The sequence below is a fragment of the Protopterus annectens genome, chromosome 12.part0 (genome assembly GCF_019279795.1).
Source record: "Protopterus annectens isolate FY-2018-M chromosome 12.part0, PAN1.0, whole genome shotgun sequence".
NCBI classification, from domain to species: domain Eukaryota; kingdom Metazoa; phylum Chordata; order Ceratodontiformes; family Protopteridae; genus Protopterus; species Protopterus annectens.
The window spans coordinates 352,159,621-352,182,779 of NC_056746.1; the positions used below are offsets into that span (position 1 = coordinate 352,159,621).

General features: G+C 43.8%; 1 protein-coding gene across 1 annotated transcript in view; it reads left to right on the top strand.

Moving 5' to 3' along the window:
- The window catches only part of LOC122816562 (E3 ubiquitin-protein ligase RNF216-like), a gene marked incomplete in the record, with an annotated part of 2,262,287 nt that overhangs the window by 1,272,981 nt on the left and 966,147 nt on the right, over nucleotides 1-23,159 (top strand).

Here is a 23,159-nt window from a genome sequence, read left to right on the forward strand (position 1 = left end):
AGCAAATAGTGCACTGCATCTGTTATCCTTCTGCACAAGGTGGGCCGTTCATTGACCCAGGAAGCTACCTGACCTGTAAGTGTGACTAGCCTTGTGTGTAAGGCTATAGAAAGAATAATCATAGACATGATAAATAATGGCATAGGAAGCCCTCAGACATTGGATCCAACCCAGTTTGGTTTCACCTAGAGCAGGTCATGCTTACACAGCCTGTTGGACTTATTTGAGGAGGTCACTAAAGCAATGGATGAAGAGGAAACACTGCATACTGCCTACCTCAATCTAGCCAAAGTATTTGACATAGTCCTCCTCGTGGTCGAGTGGCCTCCGAAAGACATGCATGAATGGGCGTGCCTTCGCTGAAGGTTGGGCATCGGGCTGGCAACTCGGCACCATAAAAATCTACCACCAATCATTAGCGGACCAGAGTTCCGCTGTGGCGACCCCTAACCGGGAAAAAGCCGAAAAGACAAACAAACAACCAAATACCACAAATAAAGTCAGAAACAACAAATACAACAATAGAGGAACCACTGACACAGGACTCAAAGCAGCAGTCACAGCAATTTAATTCCAACTTAGCACTTCGGCACCAAGCCTTCAATGAGTATAAATTCATACAAACTTCCAACAGTATATATACATATAAAATTCAATACAATCAAATAATTAATTAAATAAAGTACTAAATCAGATATTTCCAGTTCACTTCCTTATTTAACCCATGAGGTTCCAAAGTATTTTATTTTAAAATAAAGAGTTTTTTTTTCAGCAATTTTTCTTTAATACATGAAACCTCCCCTAAAGAAACCTTCACTTTCTCCAGGATGCATACTTGTAAGCAGTCTGGTTTAGTATTATGTTGTCCCAAAGGGCTATCTATTTTATGGTTCTTTGTATCCATTATATGTTCTTGCATACACAATCTCTTATAGAAGAAATAGAAATGTGGGTGATATGGTGATCATTTCATACCACCTGTAACTTCTATACACCCAAGAGTGAAGGATAGAAAAATAGGTACTATGCCTTATAATAAGTGCTCAGTATGTAGACATGTTGTGACATTTTTTCCAGAAATTAATGGGATAAGATTTACCCCTTTAGACTTCTATACATGTGGTACTGAAGAAGTAATTTATGCCCTTAGGTGTAGTTGCAACTTATACTGTATAGAGGAAACAGGTGGAGCCTTTAAAATGCATATGCAAGACCACATAAGGGATGTAAAGGACCATAAAATAGATAGCCCTTTGGGACAGTATTTTATTAGAGTACATAATGCTAAACCAGATTACTTGCAAGTATGCATCCTGGAGAAAGTGAAGCTTTCTTTAGGGGAGGTTTCATGTATTAAAGAAAAATTGCTGAAAAAAGGAACTCTTATTTTAAAATATAATACTTTGGAACCTCTTGGGTTAAATAAGGAAGTGAATTGGAAATATGTGATTTAGTATTTTATTTAATTATATAGCAGTAAATTGTATGGTTTTGATTAGCTGCTACTGGTAGATGTTACAATTAGGCTATGAAAATGTGAAATGGGCATAGTAAGAACACCAACACATCACCATCTAATGAACATTTAATCAACCGTCACAAAACCAATTTTGAAAACGTGCATGTTTTTGCACTATTTCAAAGAGCAATATTAAATTAACTTTATACAAAAAAGTAATAGGATTGCAATTTTTTGTAGCCTAATTACTTCATTTGCTGTTTTTTCAGTTTTTTTAGTCAATGAGAGAAATAAGGCAGGTTGAATGTCTGAGGTAGATGTGCAAAGGACAGCTGACAGGTTGATCCTCAGTGAGAGGGGATCTGTATTTGGATTTGTTAAAGTTCATCACTGAGAATGTTTGTTCACATATGTATGTATGCATCTGAGAGTTGCGGTGTGTCCTTGCCTTTCTTCTCACAAAACTCTCAAATCTCTGCTCTCAGGTCCCATACTCTTTTAAGCACTTTTCCCAGGCTGAGCCATCTGACAGCTGTATGGTAGCCTATGTCACCACATTCAGTTTCATGCTCCTCCAAAAGTGCAACAACAAACTGTCTGTGATGCAGTGCTTTTGCCCTGATGAAGTTAACTAATTTAGTTACAACATCAGTAGCATGGTTCATTTTTTAGCACGGACTTGCACATAACCTCCTGATGTATAATACAATGCAAAAATACCAATTTCTGTTCTGGGGTCTTTTCAGTCACTTTATCTTGCATCCGCTTCAAAAGTCCAACATTTTTTCCTGTCAGATTTGGACAACCATCAGTTGTAACACCTGCAAGTTTGTCCCATTTCAGTCCCAGCATTTACCTCCATGAACAAATCACTCCCCATCATCGTCCCTTTCATTGACCCGCGTTGCTGCCAGCTCCTCCTTAATCTCAGTCTTTTGTTGTCCTACATAGAAAGATGAGTAACTGGGCTGTGTCACGGACATCACAACTTTCGTCCAGAGCCAAGGAAAAAAAAGTCAGAATTGTCTGTCTCCTTGATCTTTTTCTTTACGGCTCTCCTGGAGAGGGGCACATTCTCAAATGCTTCTTTTTTCTCCGTGCATATTAGCGCTACAGCGTCCACCAACCACTCTTTGATGAACTCCCCATCAGTGAATGGCTTACATGTTCATAGTGTTACACTGCTGCAGTCATTACACTTGGCTTATCCTGCCGTCAGGCGGTCCCGCAGTCGGCCAGAGTTCCAAAGTCTTGGTCCGGCATCGGTTGCTGTCGCTTCTTCCCTGATGTCAGTACGCCAGGGATATATAAGATGCATCCGACGCCATTTTCCCTCAGTCTTTCTTGCCACGTGGTGCCCGAAGCAGAAGCAGTTCGCAAGTGCCAGTCGGCCGACTCCTGAGATTTTCGATGTCGAATTTTAGATCCGAAGTCTTCAATAAAGCTAAGTACCCCATTGGGGAAACTTTTTTCTTGCCTCAGACCAATGTCAGAAAAAGTTAATTGTATTTCTTGTGGGAAGCAAATACCTCATAAGGACTTCCACTCTTACTGTATTCCATGCTTAGGCCCTGATCATGTCACTAGTTGTCAGTTTTGTGCTAGATTTAACAAACGCACTATAAAAAGACGTTTTGATTTTGCTTTGCACTACTTTGGCTGAAGGTCCAATTATACTATGCCGTTGGATCAACCGACGACCGCAATTCCGAAAAAAATGCAAAGACAAGGATAAAGACAGGCATCCGAGGTCCAAAACCGACGAAACCTCTTCTAGGCCGTTTGCCGGTTCACAGTGAGGCACTTTCGCAGCCCCTGACACCCGCTACCTCGGAGCCACAGGCCGCCTCCGACTCTCACGTGGAGACAACTAGGCCTGTGGAAACTCAAGGTATTGGGCCTACGGAAACTAATCCCTCAGATGGGTCCGGAGCCACTGAGCAGGCATTGGCTTCTGAGGGTGTTTTCAGACCTTCACAACTTACAATTAAAGCAACAGCCAAGACAAAAGTACCATTAAAGACAAAGAAGCAAGTGCAGCATTCTCCTGGACAGTCCTCCATGCCTAAGAAACAGATGCTTAAAATGGCCGAAGACCTCATTATTCTAATCAGGGGTTCCCATCCCCCTCCTGAGAAAAGGCCTAGGCAGGATACAGACTATTATTCCTCTGATCAGGTTTCCATTTCCTCTGATTCCTCTTCAGACCAGGGATACTCTCTACCCCCCTATGAGGACTCCGATGCTGAAGAATCTATCCCTTCAGCCTCTCCTCCTGAGGATTATTCTTTTGAGGAAACATTACATACCATGAGGGAGCGTTTCCATTGGGAAAGTCAGGATTATTCAGAATCCAAGAAAAGGCTCAGGGATTTCCTTTTATTGCCTCAGCACAGGCCCCTGGCTATTCCGCCTGTGCTAGATATTGTGGATGATGTGTTCTCTGAATCCAGCTCATCTCCTGATTCTTTGCCCCCTGCACCAGCAAAGCCAGATAGGTATTATAGAGTCCCTGACTCTCACAAGTTTCTTTATAAAAACCCTTCTGCTGATCCAGAAACTATTTCCCAGGGTCCAAAAGGGATTAAGACTTCCATTGCAAAAAATCCAGTACCCTCTGACAGAGATTCCAGAGCTTTGGATAGATGGGGGAAGAAAGTTTACACTTCTGCAACTTTAGCAGTAAGGGCTTTAAACTGCCAGTTTCACATGCTTAAGTACCAACAGTATCTAATGGCTCAGTTAAAACAGAAAATGCTTGCAAGCTCAGAAGCTCCTGACTGTAAAGAAATGCAGGATTTATTGCATGCAGTTGAACAGGTGGGAAAATATACTCTGCAATGTGGTTTTGATTCTTTAGAGGCCTCTTGTAGAGCCGCAGTTACAGGTTCTGTGATTTGAAGACATGCTTGGTTAAAAGAACAGAGTTTACCTTATCATGTTAAGGCAAAATTATTGGATGCTCCTTTACAGCATGATACCTTGTTTGGTGTTAAGGCAGAAGAGGTGTTAAAGAAAATGGAGGATAAAGCTAAATCTATGTAAACAGTCAAGGATTTCTTACAGGTACAGCCACCTCGATTTAGCAGAAATTGGCCAACAAAGAATTGGTCCTTTCCAGTGTCAGACAGGCCACAGAGAGGCAGATACTGACGCCCAAGAGGCAGACCTCAAAAGGAGGTGAGGACAAGTCTCAAACTTACAGGAAACGGTTCCAATGACTTCCCCCTTCATACGCCAACTTCCCTTTTGGCAGCCCCCTTAGGGGGAAAACTAGCACTTTTTTCTCAAAACTGGCAAACAGTCACCCAATGCAAATAGGTTCTGAATATTGTGTCTCCAGGTTACAGGTTCCACTTTCATACTTTACCAAGGCTAAAAGGAATGTCAGACCTGCCACAGAATCAATGGGCAGAGGCACAAAAACAAATTTCAGCCCTCATGGACATGAGAGCTATTCAAAAAGTACCACAACAGGAACCAAGGACAAGGATTTTACTCAAGACTCTTCCTGGTCCCCAGAAAGGACAAGGTCTGGAGGCCCATACTAGACCTTCGAATTCTAAATACTTACCTGGATATTCCGAAATTCAAAATGTTGACATTACAGCAGCTTCTACCCATGCTAGGCAAGAAGGCTTGGCTTGTTACTCTGGACCTCAAAGAGGCATACCTGCATGTCCCTATCAGACAAAATTGCAGAAGATACCTCAGATTCAAAGCTGGTACAATGCACTACCAATTCTCTGCACTGCCCTTTGGCTTATCTACTGCGCCCAGGGTCTTTACAAAGTGCCTGGCACCAGTAATTGCATTTTGCAGACAAAAAGGAATTCAAATATATCCATACCTGGACGACTGCCTCATTCAAGCAGAGACAAAGGATTTTCTTCTACAGCATCTGGCGCTTGTAAAAAGGTTGCTAATTTCTCTAGGGTACACAGTAAACGAAAAGAAGTCAAAACTAGTGCCCTCACAACAGATTATATTCCTGGGTACCAGCTTAAATACAACGGCCCAGATGGCTTATCTCACGCCAGACAAACAAATTCAGTTAACTCAATATTTTCAATTACTGGCAAAAAAGTCCCATCTCCCTGCAAGAAAAATTCTGCAGGCCCTGTGATTCATGGCATCCTGCATACTACTAATACCGTATGCCAGACTGCATATGAGGAAATTACAATGGTACCTAAAAAGTGTTTGGACTCAACACTCACAGTTTAGAAGCAGTAATACCAATGATTCCCTGCCTACAACAGGAGTTTCGATGGTGGGCACAGGCATGTCACCTAAACAAGGGTCAGCCTTTTACCCTTCCCACAGCCAGACAGACTCTAACAATAGATGCCTCGGATTACGCCTGGGGAGCACACATGGCAGGAAAATGCATTCAGGGCAAGTGGACCACAGACCACATGCATCTTCACATCAATCAAAAAGAGATGTTGGCTGTTTAAAATGCCTTAACAACTTTCAAAGACCTTCAGCATCCAGGACAATTATTATTAGACAGACAACACCACAGTAATGTGGTACATAAACAAGCAAGGGGGCACTCATTCTTATCCCCTATGCAGGCAAGCCATGACCTTGTGGAACACAGCTCTAACGTATCAAGGTCATCTGCAAGCACAATTCCTGCTAGTAAGGAAAAATGCTCTGGCAGACTATCTAAGCAGAAATACCATGAACCCTCATGAATGGAAATTGAATCCACAAATCTTCAGCATGGTAACGCAAAAATGAGGATACCCAGACATAGATCTTTTTGCCTCCCCACTGAATTGCCAACTACAAAAATTCTGCACAAGGACTTATCACACACAAGCATGGAAAATGGATGCTCTCTCGTTCAGCTGGAAAAGCCTAAAAGTTTATGCCTTCCCACCACTGCCTCTTCTTTCAAAGGTACTTTTAAAAGCCAGACAAGAAAAACCACAGATGATCCTGATTGCTCCAGACTGGCCACGCCAGCACTGGTACCCAATCTTAAAGAACTTAGCTCAAGGCCCACCATGGATCTTGCCTCAAATTCCACACCTCCTGACTCAACAAAACAATCATATCCTGCACGGTCAGCTCAAAACCCTAAACCTCGCTGCATGGCGGATTCATTAGTCAAACAGGCAACACCTCTCTCTAAAGCGGTTATGGATGCCATTTTGGAGGCCAGGAGGCCTAGCACTAGGAAAGCTTACTCAGAAAAATGGAAGAGATTCTGCGCCTGGAACAAGGCCCAAAGCCTTGACCCTGTTGTCCCAAACATTCTTCAGATTTTACAATACTTAATTGAGATGCTGGACAAAGGCCTATCCTTCTCATCAATTAAGATTCACACCTCTGCCATTTCAGGACATTACAACACGGATCCTCCTTTATTCTCTCATCCCTTGCTAAAGCAGTACCTCAGAGGGGCTAAAAACATAAGACCGCCCCAGAGAGCACCAACACCACCTTGGGACCTCAATTTTGTTTTGGAAAAACTGACCTTGCCACCTTTTGAGCTGGCCAGTATAGCTGATCTAAAATTTTTATCATGGAAAACAGCTCTGCTCCTGGCAGTAATTTCAGCACAAAGAGCCTCAGAGCTACAGGCATTAATGGCAGTGGAACCTTTTATAATTTTTCATCAGGACAGAGTTTCTTTAAGGACAAACCCTACCCTTATGCCAAAGGTGGTATCTAGTGTGGCTCTTAACCAAACCTTCCATTTGCCAACTTTTTACCCAAACCCCCAGAATAAAGGGGAGAAACTTCTGCACTCTTTGGACGTTCACAGGCAGCTACGCTTCTACTTGGACAAAACAAAAGTTTTCAGGAAAACTGAGCAACTGTTTGTAGCATATGCTGCAGGATCACAGGGCAAGGCTATCTCAAAGCAGACTATTTCCAAATGAATAGGACACTGTATTCATTACTGCTACACACAGCATGGAAAATCAGTCCCTAATAACATTAGGCCACATTCCACCAGGGCAACAGCCACTTCAACAGCCTTTCTCAGAGGAGTACCTACCAAGGAAATTTTGGAGGCTGCAACTTGGGAGTTCATTGCACACCTTTACCAAGCATTACCACTTGCCTCTTTACTCTAAATCCAGAGCAGGATTTGCCAATGCAGTTCTGCAGGGCCTCATAGCCAAGCCTAACTCTTTATAGACCAGCCACCCAACCTTAGCTTTGGGATTCTACCCAAGTGTAATGACTGCAGCAGTGTAACACGATGAATATAGTACAGTTTTGTACCTACCATAAATGTAGATGTTCGAGTGTTCACACTGCTGCAGTCCAGGTTACCCTCCCTCCATCCCCTTTGAATTAGCTGGACTTATCTATACCTTTTTATCCTATACAACCTTTGTGGTGTATTTGCTTGTATCTGAAGGTATTGTTTTTATTTTATATGTATATTTTCTCTTAGAAATATGTATTGCCTACCTACTTGGGGGCACCTGACATCTGGGGCAAGAAAGACTTAAGAAAATGGCGTCTAATGCATCTTATATACCCCTGGCGCACTGACGTCAGGGAAGAAGCGACAGTAACAGATGCCGGCCAAGACTTTGGAACTCTGACTGACTGCGGAACCGCCTGACGGAAGGATAACCCAAGTGTAATGACTGCAGCAGTGTGAACACTCGAACATCTACATTTATGGTAGGTACAAAACTGTACTTTCTTTTTGCAGTTTTGTGTGACATCACAAAGCTGGTCTTGACTACTCCATTCCCGGATGTGTAAAGCTTGGTAAAAAGTCCTTGTTGCTTTTCCAGCTTAGCTAGCAAAGCTTCAGATGTCCTCGCCCACTCTGCATCAGTCAAGTTGTTATATTTCCTTGCATGTTTAGTCTCATATTGGCAATTCAGATTGTAATCCTTAAACACAGCAATCTGTTCTCCACAAACTAAGCACATGGTTTTACCTTTGACTTCAGTAAATAAATACTTAGAGAAGTCCACGTCTAGTCAAAACTCTACATTCTTTATCAATCTTTCTTTTTTCATGTGAGCTGATATTTTCTGAGAGCTAACAGCTGCTATAAGTATTCCACACTTAGTTTTAATCCACTCTTGTCCAAGCAAAGTGTGCACCCCTGTAAATAATTATATTTTAATAATAATTGATATACAAATTAATGTCCTAATAAAATACACAAAAAAGTTCTTTGGGAATAACAATCTCTGGACTACATCATAATGTGCTTGCTGTACCAAAACATATGAAGGCTCTTTCTCTGCCCACTCAGAAGCCTTTTTCGAGACTTGTGGAGGGGATAGCCGATAAATCATTCTGTGTAACTCATTAATATGCCACTTTTAAAACTGACCTGTAGTGATGCTTCACCTGTCACGGTGGCAAGACTGTCCTGAGGTAGAGCATTTGAAGTTTCAGTAATGGTAAGCATATCGATTTAGCTTCCTTTTCTTCCAACCTAATTTGGAGCAGCTACAAAACCGGGCCAATGGCGCAACCCTCGCATCTTCCATAATCCCCGCCCATTTACTGCCCTCTCCAGCCCACTTTTTCTGTTCCTGATGCCTTCAGTCTGCTGATTTGGTATGCTTTTCTGTAAAAAAAAAAAAAAAAAAAAAAAAAAACACGCATAGTACAGTGCAGAGTCGATTATCCAAACTAATTGGGACCTAGGGTAGTTCAGATAATCATACTGTTTGGATAATCAAAACATACAACTGAACTAGATAAAAAACTTCTAAAAATGTTTTTGATTAACATTAAACAAGAAAATCAAACAAATTTACTGTAAGTACAAAATGGTACAGTACTATATGGCTAGGCTTAAAATGGCCCAAAAGGGCAGTTAGCCTAGTACCGTCCTAATCTATGAATCTACTGTATTTGGATTTAATGTAAAATGTGTTTAAAATTTTATAGCACTAACACTGATAGACATTCGCTAAACAAAGCAATACAGTCTCACAATGAAAACAGACTTAGCATTAAAACTTCTCTGCCCTTGAAACTCACTTTCTTTGAAACAGCATTGAAACTTACATTCAAAGAAAATGCATCTGGCCAGTAGCAGATAAAGTTTACCTTTGGGCTGTTTTTCAATTATAGGCCCCTTGCACATTCTTAGGACCATGCATACATGATTACACCTTCCATTTATATTCCCTGTTTAATACAGCACCAGGTTAGAGCGTGTTAAATGTGTACTTTAGAACATTTTTCCAGTAAGTAGTGAAGCAAAATGTATGAACCAAAAATGAAAAAAACTGCCCAATTCAGAACATTTTGTCAGTAACAGTCTACTCAAACTTTTGCCATTACAGTCAACGCACAATACCTACAGATGTAAAAGTCATCTGAATAATCCCACATTAAAGAGATCTATAACTGAGGACTGCAGCATCCACCCCCTTTAAAGTAACAACACAGTTACATTATCAGTAATCCATCCACATACTGTGGGAATAAAACCCACAGACTTGTGTATCAAAAGCAAGTATACTTCTTGTGCTACTGACAATGCTTTTAAGTACTTAGCACAATAGTGATAATTTGCTAAACAGTTACACATTGTAAACAGACTTGGCATAAGCAGTACTAAACTCTTCCCCTGAAGCTCTCGGCTCCTTGCAGAATGCAGTTGACACTGTTGCAACTTTGTGGCATACGAAATCTGGAAAAAGCCAAACTTTATGGGGGGAGGGGAGACAAAGGCTCAGAACAAGGGACACATTTTAAATATTGCTTGTACGTGATCTTAGAAGGTTGCTAGATGCAGGTTTGGTATGATAGAATACCACCCTATATGTTTAAGTATCTGTTTGACATGCAATACAGGTCATTGCCACCCAAATGAATTATTAACGCATCAGGTACCCTACCAAAGGTAAGCAAATTCTTGTTAGAATCAGTTTCTCAGTGGTGGTGGGGTAAAGAATTCAAGCTGTTGTACCTAAAGTACAGGGTTTGAGCCTGAGCAATAACATTAACCACCAGGTATTCATACTTGAGGCATTTTACTTACACACACACACACACACACACACACACACACACACACACACACACACACACACACACACACACACACACTACCTTGCCGTTATCAGATGTGACCTCCGCCCCTTGTGGGTTCTAACTTCAGAAGGAAGCAGATGAACGAACGTTGCAGTTATCAATCTGTAATTTCAGAAGCAACCTGTTGTAGATGTGTTTGTTGTGTAGCTAACTCCAGAAGTAGATGAATGAACGTTCAATCTTGCATGAGTTAGGAAGACGCATAATGCATGCAATGGCTGGTTTAGTTAATTCCGAGACACACGTCCACGGGTCGTATAGGGAGAGCTAAAGGGCTGGATGTGGCCCAGGGGCCTTGTAATGCCGAGGTCTGCTCTAAATGCTGATTTATTTAGTGTTCTGTGGAATTGTAGTCACACAAAACAATTGTGGACAACATCAAAATCAAAAATTTGCAAGCATTTTCCAGAACTAAAACCTATTTTGTGGCAGTTTCCCTTGTTACGTTTTCCACAAAAAAAAAAAAATCAAACACTTCACCTGAAATCACTTATTTTTGCTATGGTTAAATTTTTTATAGCTAGAAATTGATGTTTAGTATCAACTTTAGCATGGTCTTGATTTATTCAAAAAACAACTAAGCATTACAAAGCTGTCAAATTAGTCTCCAAACATAAATCTGATTCCCAACAATTATTCAAAGCATGGGAGATAAAGTTTTGAACGTTGTAGCCTAAGCAGGATGCTATCAATTTAAGGGAGTTAAGCAGGATATTATCAATTTAAGGGAGTTAATGTTATTCTCAACGGTTTAATATTTACCAAGATAATGTTTTTGTAATTGGTATACAATAGTGTTGGCTCTAATTTTTCATTTATTCTGTGTTGGATGTTTGGCATTACAGAATCCTGTTTTACTTTTGCTTTGTTTTCTGGTTGGATTGATTTAAATTATAAAAATAAACAAGATTTTGAAAAAAAAATGAATCTGGCATACCTTGGTGCAGCCTTTGCAGCTAGTGAAATTTGAAGTCCTTAACATCTGATTGTGTAAGTTTTTCATACCTACCTTTTTATACTAAATCCAACATATGGCTCAGTCAGTCACCCTTGCTTTTACAGTTGCAAGCATTTGTTACATGATTGATTCATCACAAGGTGCAAGGTATTTCTCACTCCCAATGTTTTAAGGTTTATAGCACTTTGGCTACTTTGCAAATCATAATTAGTGCTTTAAAACTGTGTTTGATGTAAAACAGTATGTTTTATGTTATCAATCTATTGTAGTGAAAGTTTCTGTGCAAAATATGCTGTCTGTGAATACAAGATGTTAAGTTGTCAATCTCGCCTTCATTCTTGCTTGATGGGTTCGGAGCCGATCCTCGGCTCCGACTCGGCACTTGCTAAGCTCGAGAGTCACTTTTACCAGCTCGAGGCAGCCCCATATCCCATGATGCAAGGCGGTAGGTACCCAGATCTCGTTTGCCGCTTCGCCTATGAGGTCCTCCTTTTACCAGCTCCTGGTAAGTGATTTATACTCTAATACTTTTGCCCCTCTTTCAGTTTAAAGTTATTTTTATAGTTAAAATTAATAGTTTTAGACTAGTTTTAGTCCTTTCCTGACTAAATTTCCCTCTATTCTAAAACTTTTTAGTCAGGCCTTCTCCCATCCCATCCCCCCCCCCTTGTTAGGGTGTGTGTGTGTTTGTAAAACAATATTTTATTGTTTTTCCCTTTTGGGATTGGAAAAATCTTTGGACAAGTGTTGTGTGTGTGTGTTACAACATGTCTAAGGAAAGGGTCTCAGGCTTTAAGAAGTGTGACTCGTGCTGTCAGAAAATGTCTCTGACAGACGGTCACACTTCTTGCCTATACTGCCTGGGACCTCTCCACCTGCAGGACTCCTGTGTGATTTGTCATTCCTTTAGCCAGAGAGTCCTGCAGGAAAGGAGAAATAAGCTTATTTTGAGGGGCCTTCTTAAGCCGGAGGGCTCTCCGACTAAGTCGGCTCCATCTAAGACTTCTAAGTCTTCCAAGGCCCAGGCTTCTGTGTCCAAGCCTGCGGCCCGACTCTTCAGAGTCGAGATCGCCCGCTGGAGCCGATTCTGGTTTACACAAACCTTCTGCACCGATGGCTATCGGTGCCGATTCTGGTTCGACCACTTCGGTGTCGGCTCCGATCGGTTCCGATCACCATGTGGCTCAGGCTTCGGTGTCGGCGCCGATCGGTTCCGACACACTTACCTTTATGTCTGTATCGGCTCCGGCCGGAGCCGATGCATCGAAACTATCTGTCGGTGCCGAGAAGTTGTCTGCTCCGACAGCTTCTATGGTTTCATCGGCTCTGATGGTTCCCTCAAGGAAGAGGTCCAGGTCCCCTTCCTTGGAGCCGATACTCTCGGCTCCGGCTTCTCCTCTCCTCTTGGAGCGGAGCCATCGGAGCCGATCTTCCAGGTCATCCAGGCTTTCTGACCATGATTTAGAGAGAGTGGTCAGTAGATTATTAAAATCACAGGCACTGGCCCAAATGCTACATAGTCCATCTCAACAGATGACTATTAGTCCACACCCCATTGCAGTTCCTCCTTCGACTCTACCCCAGAGTTTGGAGTTGGAGTCTTCGGGAATAGTCTCTGCTACGGCTGAGGGACAGATACCCCCTTCTGCTCCTTCAGCCTCTACTCTTATCTCCTCTTCGAGACCTTCCTTAGAGGGATTCGGTGGTCGGGCTTCCCTGGTCTCCTCCGAGGGGGTGAGTGGCATCGGACCCTTGTCCGACCCCACTCTTCCCCTTGGAGCTTCGGCCTTGGTGAGCTCGGCTCCGACATCTGCCTCGGAGCCTTCCCTTTCGGTAGGTCCTGGAGTTCCTGGCTGTTCGGAACGGGTTCTCTCGGACCTCCTGGGAGGGGAGCCGAGGTGATGAAGAGTGTGCTGGCCACTGGACTCAGCCAGCAGTCTGTTCCCTTAGCTCCTCCCTCTATGGTGCCTGTCGACATCTCTGCCACTTCTCTTGCTCCCGGACCCAGAGATCCTCCGCCTCAGGTTTCCCCACTGGGAAGAACCCCCTCTTCCGAGGATTCTCCTGATCTGTCAGGAGATCCTCCGCAGAAGAGGACCTGTAAGAGGAAACACGTAGACTCCCCCGAGTCTATCACTTCAGATACTGACTTAGATGAGCCAGAAGGATCCCCAAGATCCTCTGAGGATGTCTCCTTCTCAGACATCCTAGAACTCCTTAAACAGAGGGGAAACTGGCCCACCAATAATCCCTCTGAGGATGAGTCAGTATACCTGGAGGCGTTTGGATCTCGGCCCTCCACCTCCTGGGTGTCTCCGCCTTCGACCCCTTATGCAGGTTATTGCTCGAAGGCGTGGGCTGCTCCTGACTCTGTAGAGCCAGTCCCTAGGAGGCCTTCTAAATTTATTACTGCCCGTGACAAGCAATTCCTCACAAAGGTGTCCCGCTGATGCCATGGTGGTGGCTGCCACTAAGAAGGAACTTGCAGATCCTTCCGTGCCTGTCCATCCTCCTAATAAGGACTCTAGGACCATGGATAGATATGGTAAGCGGATGTTCTCTTCAGCGACCTTTGCTATGCGTTCGCTGAACTACCTGTGTCACTTCACCAGACTCCAGAGGGATATCCTTAAGGAGCTAGGTGAAGTAGTACAGGATCCTACAGCTGCAGGGGCTCAAGAAAAAATTGCTTCCCAGCTAGGAACCCTTAATTCTATTGCTAACTCCTCCATGCGACTGATTTCATATGCTGCTGATGGAGCGAGTAGGGCCGCAGGTACAGGTGTGGCTCTTAGACGCCAAGCCTGGATGCGGCTCTGTAATTTTGCAGATCCCTTTAAGGCGTCCTTCACTAACTCTCCCTTTGATGGGTCAGCGTTGTTTGGCCCTCAAGTGAAGGAAACGTTGACCAGGTGTGAGCAGGACGGCAAGACTCTTTCTGCGTGGGGTCCGTTTTCCACCCTTCTAGACCTTACCCCAAAGGGCAGAAGGGTGGCAAAATGTGGTTCCGCAAATCCCAAGGAGTCACGCCCGGATTCACGTGGTCAGTTTACCCTAGAGGCAGAGGGGCTAACAATAACAGACGCCGCTCTAGAGGCAGAGGGGGTCCACAAAACCAGGGAAGCAGAGAGCCTCTCTCTGACAAGCCCTTTCAGCATCCCTGAGATGTTGCCCGGCTGTACATCCTTGGAGGCAGTCGGGGGAAGACTATCGCTGTACCCAGAAGCCTGGCGTTCCCTCACTCAAGACAAATGGGTACAGTCGATCATATCCGAGGGCTACAAAATTCCTTTCGAGGAAAGTCCTTTCTATCACTTAAATTCCCTTCCAGATGTACCACCTGGTCTAAGGGAAATTGCAGAGTTAGAAGTCTTAAAACTACTGCAAAAAAGAGCCATTCAGCCAGTTACAACAGATCATTCAGAGCCCGGAATCTACTCAAGGTTCTTTTGGTCCCAAAAAGACGGGAGACTGGAGACCAATATTGGATCTCAGCAGACTCAACAAGTCTGTGAGGAAGACAAGATTCCGAATGGTCACTCTTCAGTCAGTTCTGCCCTTCTTACAGAAGGACAACTGGATGTTCTCAATAGATCTTCAGGATGCGTACTATCACATAAAAATTCACAGACGCTCCAGGAGATTTCTCCGCTTTCGGCTGGGGTCCAGTCATTTCCAGTTCAGAGCCCTGCCCTTTGGTCTCACTACAGCCCCCAGAGTGTTCACCAAATGTATGGCAGTGGTCACGGCTCACCTGAGACGTCAAGGATTCCAGGTGTTTCCGTATCTCGGCGACTGGCTCCTTTCAGCCACCACCAGGCATCAGCTTGTTCAAGCCAGAGATTACACAATAAATCTTTGTTCTCAATTGGGCATCTCGATCAACTCCGAAAAATCATCCTTATTGCCCTGCCAGTCTATTACTTTCATAGGCGCAAACTTAAACACTGTTCGGATGTCAGCTACCCTTACACATCAAAGAATTTCAGACATTCAAAGTCACGTCAGGATCATTCTGGCCAACAAGAAGGTACAGGCCAAAATGGTTCTAAAGGTGTTAGGCCTCATGGCTGCGGCCATTGCTCTTCTTCCCCTGGCTCGCTTCTACATGCGCCTTCTTCAATGGATGTTGTTCACTCAGTGGTCTTACCAACAACTTCCAATGCGTCACCAAATTCTGGTGACACAGATTTGCAAGAATCATCTTGCTTGGTGGATCACTTCTCCCCAGATTCACCAAGGCAGACACTTTGTACCCCCATCCCCCGTAGCCACGGTCACCACGGATGCCTCCCTGATCGGGTGGGGGGGTCATTATCTGGGCAGGATGGTTCATGGGACGTGGCAACCTTTCGAATACCACCTGCACACAAATGTCCTAGAGATGAGAGCAGTGCTTTTAACGTTGCAAGCCCTCAACGACTTTCTTCCCGTAGGGACAATTGCAGTCCACACAGACAACATGTCTGTAGTTTGGTATATCAACAAACAGGGCGGAACCAAGTCCTACCCCTTGTGTCGAGAAGCGCTCAGACTTTGGCAATGGGCGATCTCCTCTCATCGGTTTCTGGTAGCAACGCACATCCCTGGGAAAACCAACATTTTAGCGGACAGATTGAGCAGAGCTATTCTCATGCCTCACGAGTGGTCTCTCAAGCAATCTATAGTGGAAGAGATTTTTCTGGAATGGGGTCGCCCATGTTGCGATCTTTTTGCTACTCCCCAAAACAGCAAATGCCCAGACTTCCTTTCTCTCTTCCCACTGCCAGGCCATCCCCCCAGAGACACTGTGACCCAGGATTGGCCCCAGGGACTTCTTTATGCCTTTCCTCCTTTTCCTCTGATCCCTCAAGTTATCCAGAAAGCAACCGTTTTGAGAGCCAAACTGATTCTCATTGCTCCTTATTGGCCTCGACAAATTTGGTTTCTGTTCCTCCATCGTCACCTTTTGGTGCAGCCGTGGCATCTGGACCCAGTGCCAGATCTTCTGATTCACCAATCCGGTCAGCTGCACCGGTCTATTCCTTCTCTCAACTTCACAGCATGGTTGCTCCACTTCCTTCCTTAGCCAGGCTTCCTATGATCTCTAACCCTGTTAGAGACATCCTAATAGCTTCCTTAAAATCCTCTACCAGGAGGATTTATACAAGCAAATGGAAACGTTTCTCTTATTGGGCTAAAGCCAAGAATATGGATCCCTTCACTGCTCCAGTTCAAGCAGTTTTGGATTTCTTAGCGGAAATTTTTCATGCGGGCTCCTCTTCTTCCACAGTTAGAGTTCAGTTGGCTGCCATCTCGAACTTTCATGTCGGGTTCGCAGATCACAATATTATGTCCCACAGGCTTTGTAGAGCCTTCTTGAAAGGAATTTTCCTCCTGAAGCCTCCAGTCAGGAGTCCTCCCCCTCAATGGGACCTAAATTTAGTGCTGACATCCTTGATTCTTCCTCCCTTTGAGCCAGCTGTTTCTTGTTCCCTGAAATTTCTTTCATGGAAAACTTTATTCCTGGTAGCTATTACATCGGCTAGGAGGGTGTCTGAACTTCATGCTCTATCTGTTCGCCCCCCCCTATTTGGTCTTCCACAAAGACAGAGTATCATTGAGAACTAATCCGACCTTTTTGCCTAAGGTCGCCTCAAAGACTAATTTGAATCAGGCCATTGATCTCCCTGTATTTTTTCCAAACTATTCAAACAGATCGGAACAAAAACTACATTATCTTGATGTCCACCGCCAACTCCGATATTATTTGGACAGAACAAAACAATTCAGGAAATCCGATCAACTCTTTGTTTCCTATGCTGATAACAAGAAAGGCCTTCCCGTCTCAAAAGTGACCTTATCTAGATGGCTTTCTTCTGTCATCTCTGAAATTTATCGACTCAGGGGAAAACAGCTGTGCTCAAAACCTAAAGCTCATTCAACCAGAAGCTTAGCTACTTCTACAGCCTTTCAAGCTAGACTTCCTTTAGACTCTATTTGTGCAGCAGCCACTTGGGCCACTCCTCATACTTTTGTTTCCCATTACAAATTGGATTTGGCCTCCAGGGACAGAGCCAGTTTTGGCTCTACAGTCCTCAAGAGTCTGTTCCATTGAACCACCCAGGATAGAGGTGCTAGGGACGCGGTCCCATCAAGCAAGAATGAAGGCGAGATTGACAACTTAACATTGAGAAGTTATGTACCTACCATAACGTTCCAAGTTAGTTGTCTTCTCTCGCCTTCTTTCTTGCGACCCTCCCTCCTTCCCCCAGGCCTGGACAGACCTTTCTCTACAAAGAATGATAGTCCTGAAGACCTTACAGAGCTGGTCCTTCTACCATCCTGCAGGTTTTTCTCTTCTTCTTTCTTCCTTTGGGAAGTTTTTATGCTAGGTGCTATTGCCCTTTTGTCATCAAACGAGATCTGGGTACCTACCGCCTTGCATCATGGGATATGGGGCTGCCTCGAGCTGGTAAAAGTGACTGTCGAGCTTAGCAAGTGCCGAATCGGAGCCGAGGATCGGCTCCGAACCCATCAAGCAAGAAAGAAGGCGAGAGAAGACAACTAACATGGAACGTTATGGTAGGTGCATAACTTCTCATTTTTAATTCTTGAAAGTACGTAAATGCAAGACTTGCAACTTTCCATTAGTGAGGAAATTTTAATTGTTAGCTAAACGCACCATAATTGATGGCATCTTAATTCTGTATGGTTTCTGCTGTGTGAACAATCCTGAGTCTTAGAGCAGTTTATTAGAAGCGCTTTTGTGATTGTCAGCTCATAGGTTGCCACCCTTCCTGAAGAGCTCATTCTTCTTCTTCTTTTGGCTTTTCCCGGTTAGGGGTCGCCACAGCGGATCACCTGTCCGCTCATGATTGGCAGTGGAGTTTTACGGTGTCGAGTTGCCAGCCCGGCGCCCAACCTTCCATGGAAGGCACACATGCATGCATACACACCTAGGGCCAATTTATTGTGTCCAATCCACCTACAGCATGTCTTTGGGATGTGGGAGGAAACTGGAGCACCTGGAGGAAACTCACGCGACCACAGGGAGGACATGCAGACTCCACACAGAAGGCACCCCAGCCGAGGATCGAACTGGAGAACCTCTTGCTGTGAGGCGGCAATGCTAACCACTGCACCACCGTGGCTGCTTTCTGTGATCTGTAAATGAAAGCAGTGCAACTTACTAACGAGTTACAGGAAATGTTGACTAACTTGCTGGGCCTGCTCTCAGATGTGAAGACATTAACCAGACACAATTAAGAGCAACAAAGAAACACAGATGTCCTTCCTTATCACTGTTGCAGTATTCTTTATACCGGGGATATCCTGCCAAGGATATTCTGACATCTGGCTTGCATACCGAAGCCTTTACACCTTCCTGGCATCGTACAACTTGCTAGCGGTAATAAGGTTTGTAAGCGGATTTTCCCAGATAAACCCACTCACAGTTCTGGAGGTCAAGCCCTTATTTTTTGATAAATCTGCCTGTCTGACATCCAGCTTCCTTCCCCCGACCAGCTTCCTCTGTCCCTCAGGTTCACCCTTTCATTCTCTGTTTATCAACAGATAACCACAGATGCCTGGGTTCTGTATCCAACACTGTTATTTTATGATTTGGAAGTCCCTTCCTCCACTTTCTGCTCTCCCTCAGCCTCTTCCTTGCCACCTTCTGCATTTTCCTGTGATTTTGCTGGATCTGGTGGAACAGGGAGCCATGCAACATGTTCCTTTGTCTCAACAGGTAACATGTTTTTATTCCAGAATATTTCTTGTTCCCAGGAAGGAGGGGATGTGGAGGTCCATTCTAGATGTCTTATAGCTCATCTTTCTCAAGGTTCTTCCTTCAGGGTGTAGTCTTTTAAGAGCCTTTTCCCTGTTTTGCTTCCCCAAGTTTTTGTAGTTGCCCTGAATTTGAAGGAAACTTGCCCATATTCCTATTCACACTCACTGCAGGAAGGTTTTACATTTCTCTGTTTCTTCCTCTCATTATCAGCTCTCTGTGTTGCCTTTTGATGTTTCTACAGCTCCAGGGGTATTTGTCAAATGTCTGGCCCCTGCGGTAGCTTTCTGCAAACTTCAGAGAATCCAAATGGTCTCTTTTCTGGTGGAACTTCTGATTCAACCCCCCCCCCCCCCTCAGCAGTTCTTGCTTCAGAACCTGCACTTCACTAAGACTGAACCCACACTGCTCAGAAGCAATCTCAAAAAGTCAGTGTTGACTCCCTGTCAGGGCCTAGTGTTTTTAGGTTGCAAGATTCAGACCATTCCAGTGCTGACATCTGTTCCGCCTCCCAAGGTCTTCACTTTGAGTACTTGTTTCCAGTCTCTATTTTTCTGTTCCAGTTCTTCCTGCAAGGGAATTTCTGTGAGCCTTGGGGTTCATGGCATCCACAATTCCCATGGTTCCTTTTGCCAAACTCCACATGAGGAGATTCTAGTGGTATCTCAAGACTGGCTCTAGCATTGCCACTCTAGAGTTTCTAAACCTTCTTTTACCCTGACTCAAACTCTTAACTCCACTGATCCCTGACTCGAACTCTAACTCCACTGATTGATTCTGCAGATCTTCCTAAATCAAGGTCCATCTTTTCAGGTGCCTCTTCCTACTCAAGAGCTGTACACAGATGTTTTTGATCAAGGTTAGGGGCTTCCGCCAACAGTCTGAAAGCCCAGGCTCTTTGTTCCCATCAGTAGATGGCAGACCACATCAATATGAAAGAGATGGAAGACTCTAATACTGGTTCTTCATGCCTTTCATTCCCTTTGGGTTGTAGGTCCTCTAAAAGTTTTTACAAACGATATCAGTTTTCTGAAACATCAGCTAGCAGAAGTCTTATCTTCTTTGCAGGCTGACTCTTCAGGTTTGAGATTGCTTTTGCAGCCTGCCATAATTTCGTTCTTCAGGCAGTTTGCATCTCTTCAAAGCACAGTCTAGTGGCAGACTCTTTGAACAGGTCCAGGTCTCATCCTCATGAATGGATGCTTCACAGAGAGATGTTTCTAGTAATTATGTATCAGTTAAGTACTCCAAGTAGATCTTTTTGCCTCCCTTTCAAAAGACAAATTCTTCGGTGTTGTTCCAGAGTTCCAAGTCCACTGGCTTGGAAAGTGGATGCCATATGTTTTTTTGGAAGGACATGTTCATGTATACCTATCTTCCTCTCCCTCTGCTTCCCAGAGTTTTGCACAAGATCATGTGGGACACACTCTCAATCTTTCTGACGACTACCTTTTGGCCCAGGCAAGGGCAATCATCACAAGTTACCTTACAGGATGGATCTTCTCACACAGGGTTAGGGAGTCTATCATTCACCCTCACTTGTCCACATTTCAGCTGACACTTTTGTTGATAGGGTTTTGATTCCTTTCAGGTACCAACTTTCTAAAAATTTTCTAAGGATGTACTTCAGGTTTTGCAAGAGGCTGGAAAAGCCTATGTGGCTAAATGGAAGAAATTTTCTATTTGATGTCTCAAGCATGACTAGGAACCTTTTTCTGTGGGGTTCCCTACTGTCTTTTCTCATTTGTTTGAATTGCTTAGTACTATTAAAGCTCTTTTGTCAGTCATTTCTGCCTGTCTGCCTTGTAGTCCACCTTTGGCTTCTAGTGTAAGTCAAACAGCTCGTAAAAGGCTTCCTTCATATCAGGCCCCTAAGAAAGCTTATACCTCCTCCTTGGGAACTTAATTTTGTTCTTGAAAAACTGACTCTGTCCCCTTTTGAACTCTCATTTTCTTCACTGTAACATTGCACTTGGAAGACTGCATTGCTGGTGGTGCCTACTTCTGCCAAGAGAGTTTCTGAACTCTAAACCCTTATGGCGGTTTACTCCTTTTTTTTTTAATTTCACAAGGATAACATGTCTCTTGATACTAATCCTTACTTTATGCCCATGGTGATTAATGATTTGTCCTTGAATCAGTCTATTCATTTTCCTTCCTTTTTTCCTTCTCCACAGTCTTGTAGTGAGAAGGTATTAGACAACTTAGATTTTTACATAGCTCAGATTTTAGATGGACAAGACTAATTGCATCAGAAAATCTGAACAACATTCTGTTTTGTTTTCATGCCAGGAAATTGAGCTTGGAAGTGTCTAAGCAAACTGTCTCCTCCTGGATCTCTAAGACCATTTCTTTTTTGCTATACTCTTCATAGCAGTCAGCATTCCTCTTCTGTTCGTGCTCATTCTGTCAAGGCTGTAGTGTCTACCGGGAGTTCCTGTGTTGCCCATATCCTTATTTGGATAGGAGGAAGCTTATTTGTTCACCAGTGAGAGTGGGGAGCTCTGAGCGGCCTATCTGTCCCTTGAGGAGTGGTTCCAGCCCAGTGACTTGCATCTTATTGGCCATTTCCTATCTCTTTCTAACCCCCTGCTTTAAAGCCAGCTTTAGCACGCTTTTGCACTTGTAATTTAAAGTTTGTCCTGTTTGTTGCATTTACCTGTTGAGGCTACACACTCAAGTGCGCTAGCCTGTGTTACATATTTATTGCATTTTCCTGCTGTTTGTTGCAAAAAAAGAAGAAAAAACAAAAATATTATCCTTGTTTCCCCTCTTTCCTGACCTAGAGTAGTCCAAATACAGGCTTTGCTTTATTCTGAGCTTTTGGAAAGTTCCTGTGTTGCCCATTTCCTTTCTTGGATAAAGGGAGGCTTCTTTGTTCACCAGTGGCAGTGGGGAGCTTAGAGCAGCCTATCTATCCCTGGAGGAGTGTTCCCAGCACAAGAATCTGGTAGTCTATTGGCCGTTTTGGGCCATTTTCTAGCTCTTTCAAGTTCCCCTGTATAAAACCCGCTTTGGCGCAGTTTTTGCGCTTGTTACTACTCAGCCAAGCTCCTTGTGGTCCTGCAGAATCTTGCTAGCAGCCGAGAGGCTAAAAGAGCGGCTGCTAACCTGATAAGTGTTTTTTTCCTGCTACTACCTGGGCGACTGTCCGATCTAGCTAAACTGCAAGTATTTCTGCTTCTTGAACTGTTTTAAACTGTTTAAAGTTGTTTTTGCACCTGCACTTTTAAAGTTTGTCCTGTTTGTTGCATTTATCTGTTGAGGCTACACACTCAAGTGCACTAGCCTGTGTTACATATTTATTGCATTTTCCTCGCTGTTTGTTGCAAAAAAGAAAAAAAAAATTATCCTTGTTTCCCGTCTTTCCTGACCTAGAGTAGTCCAAATAACAGGCTTTGCTGTATTCTGGACTTTTGGAAAGTTCCTGTGTTGCCCATTTCCTTTCTTGGTTAAAGGGAGGCTTCTTTGCTCACCAGTGGCAGTGGGGAGCTTGGAGCGGCCTATCTATCCCTGCAGGAGTGTTCCCAGCATAAGAATCTGATAGTCTATTGGCCGTTCTGGGCCAATTTCTAGCTCTTTCAAGTCCCCCTGTATAAAACTCGCTTTGGCGCGGCTTTGTGCGATTTTGCGCATAGCGCAGTATCAGGCAGCTCTGCTTAATTGGGTTTAAACCAGTCGCGGCTCCACAAAATCTGCTCTTCACTTTTTCCGTTAGAACTGATCTGGTTCTCATAATAAACACCCTATTCCTACTCTAAAGCCTGGCACTTGCTCACTAAAGCAATTATATAAGTCAGCACTAAAAAATTAAAATCACTACACCCTCACAAACTCCCCTTGAGTACCCTGTTCCCCATTGGCCCTTTTTTTCAATTATAAAGGAATTCCCAATGCTATTCTAGCATGTCCAAAGGTCAGTT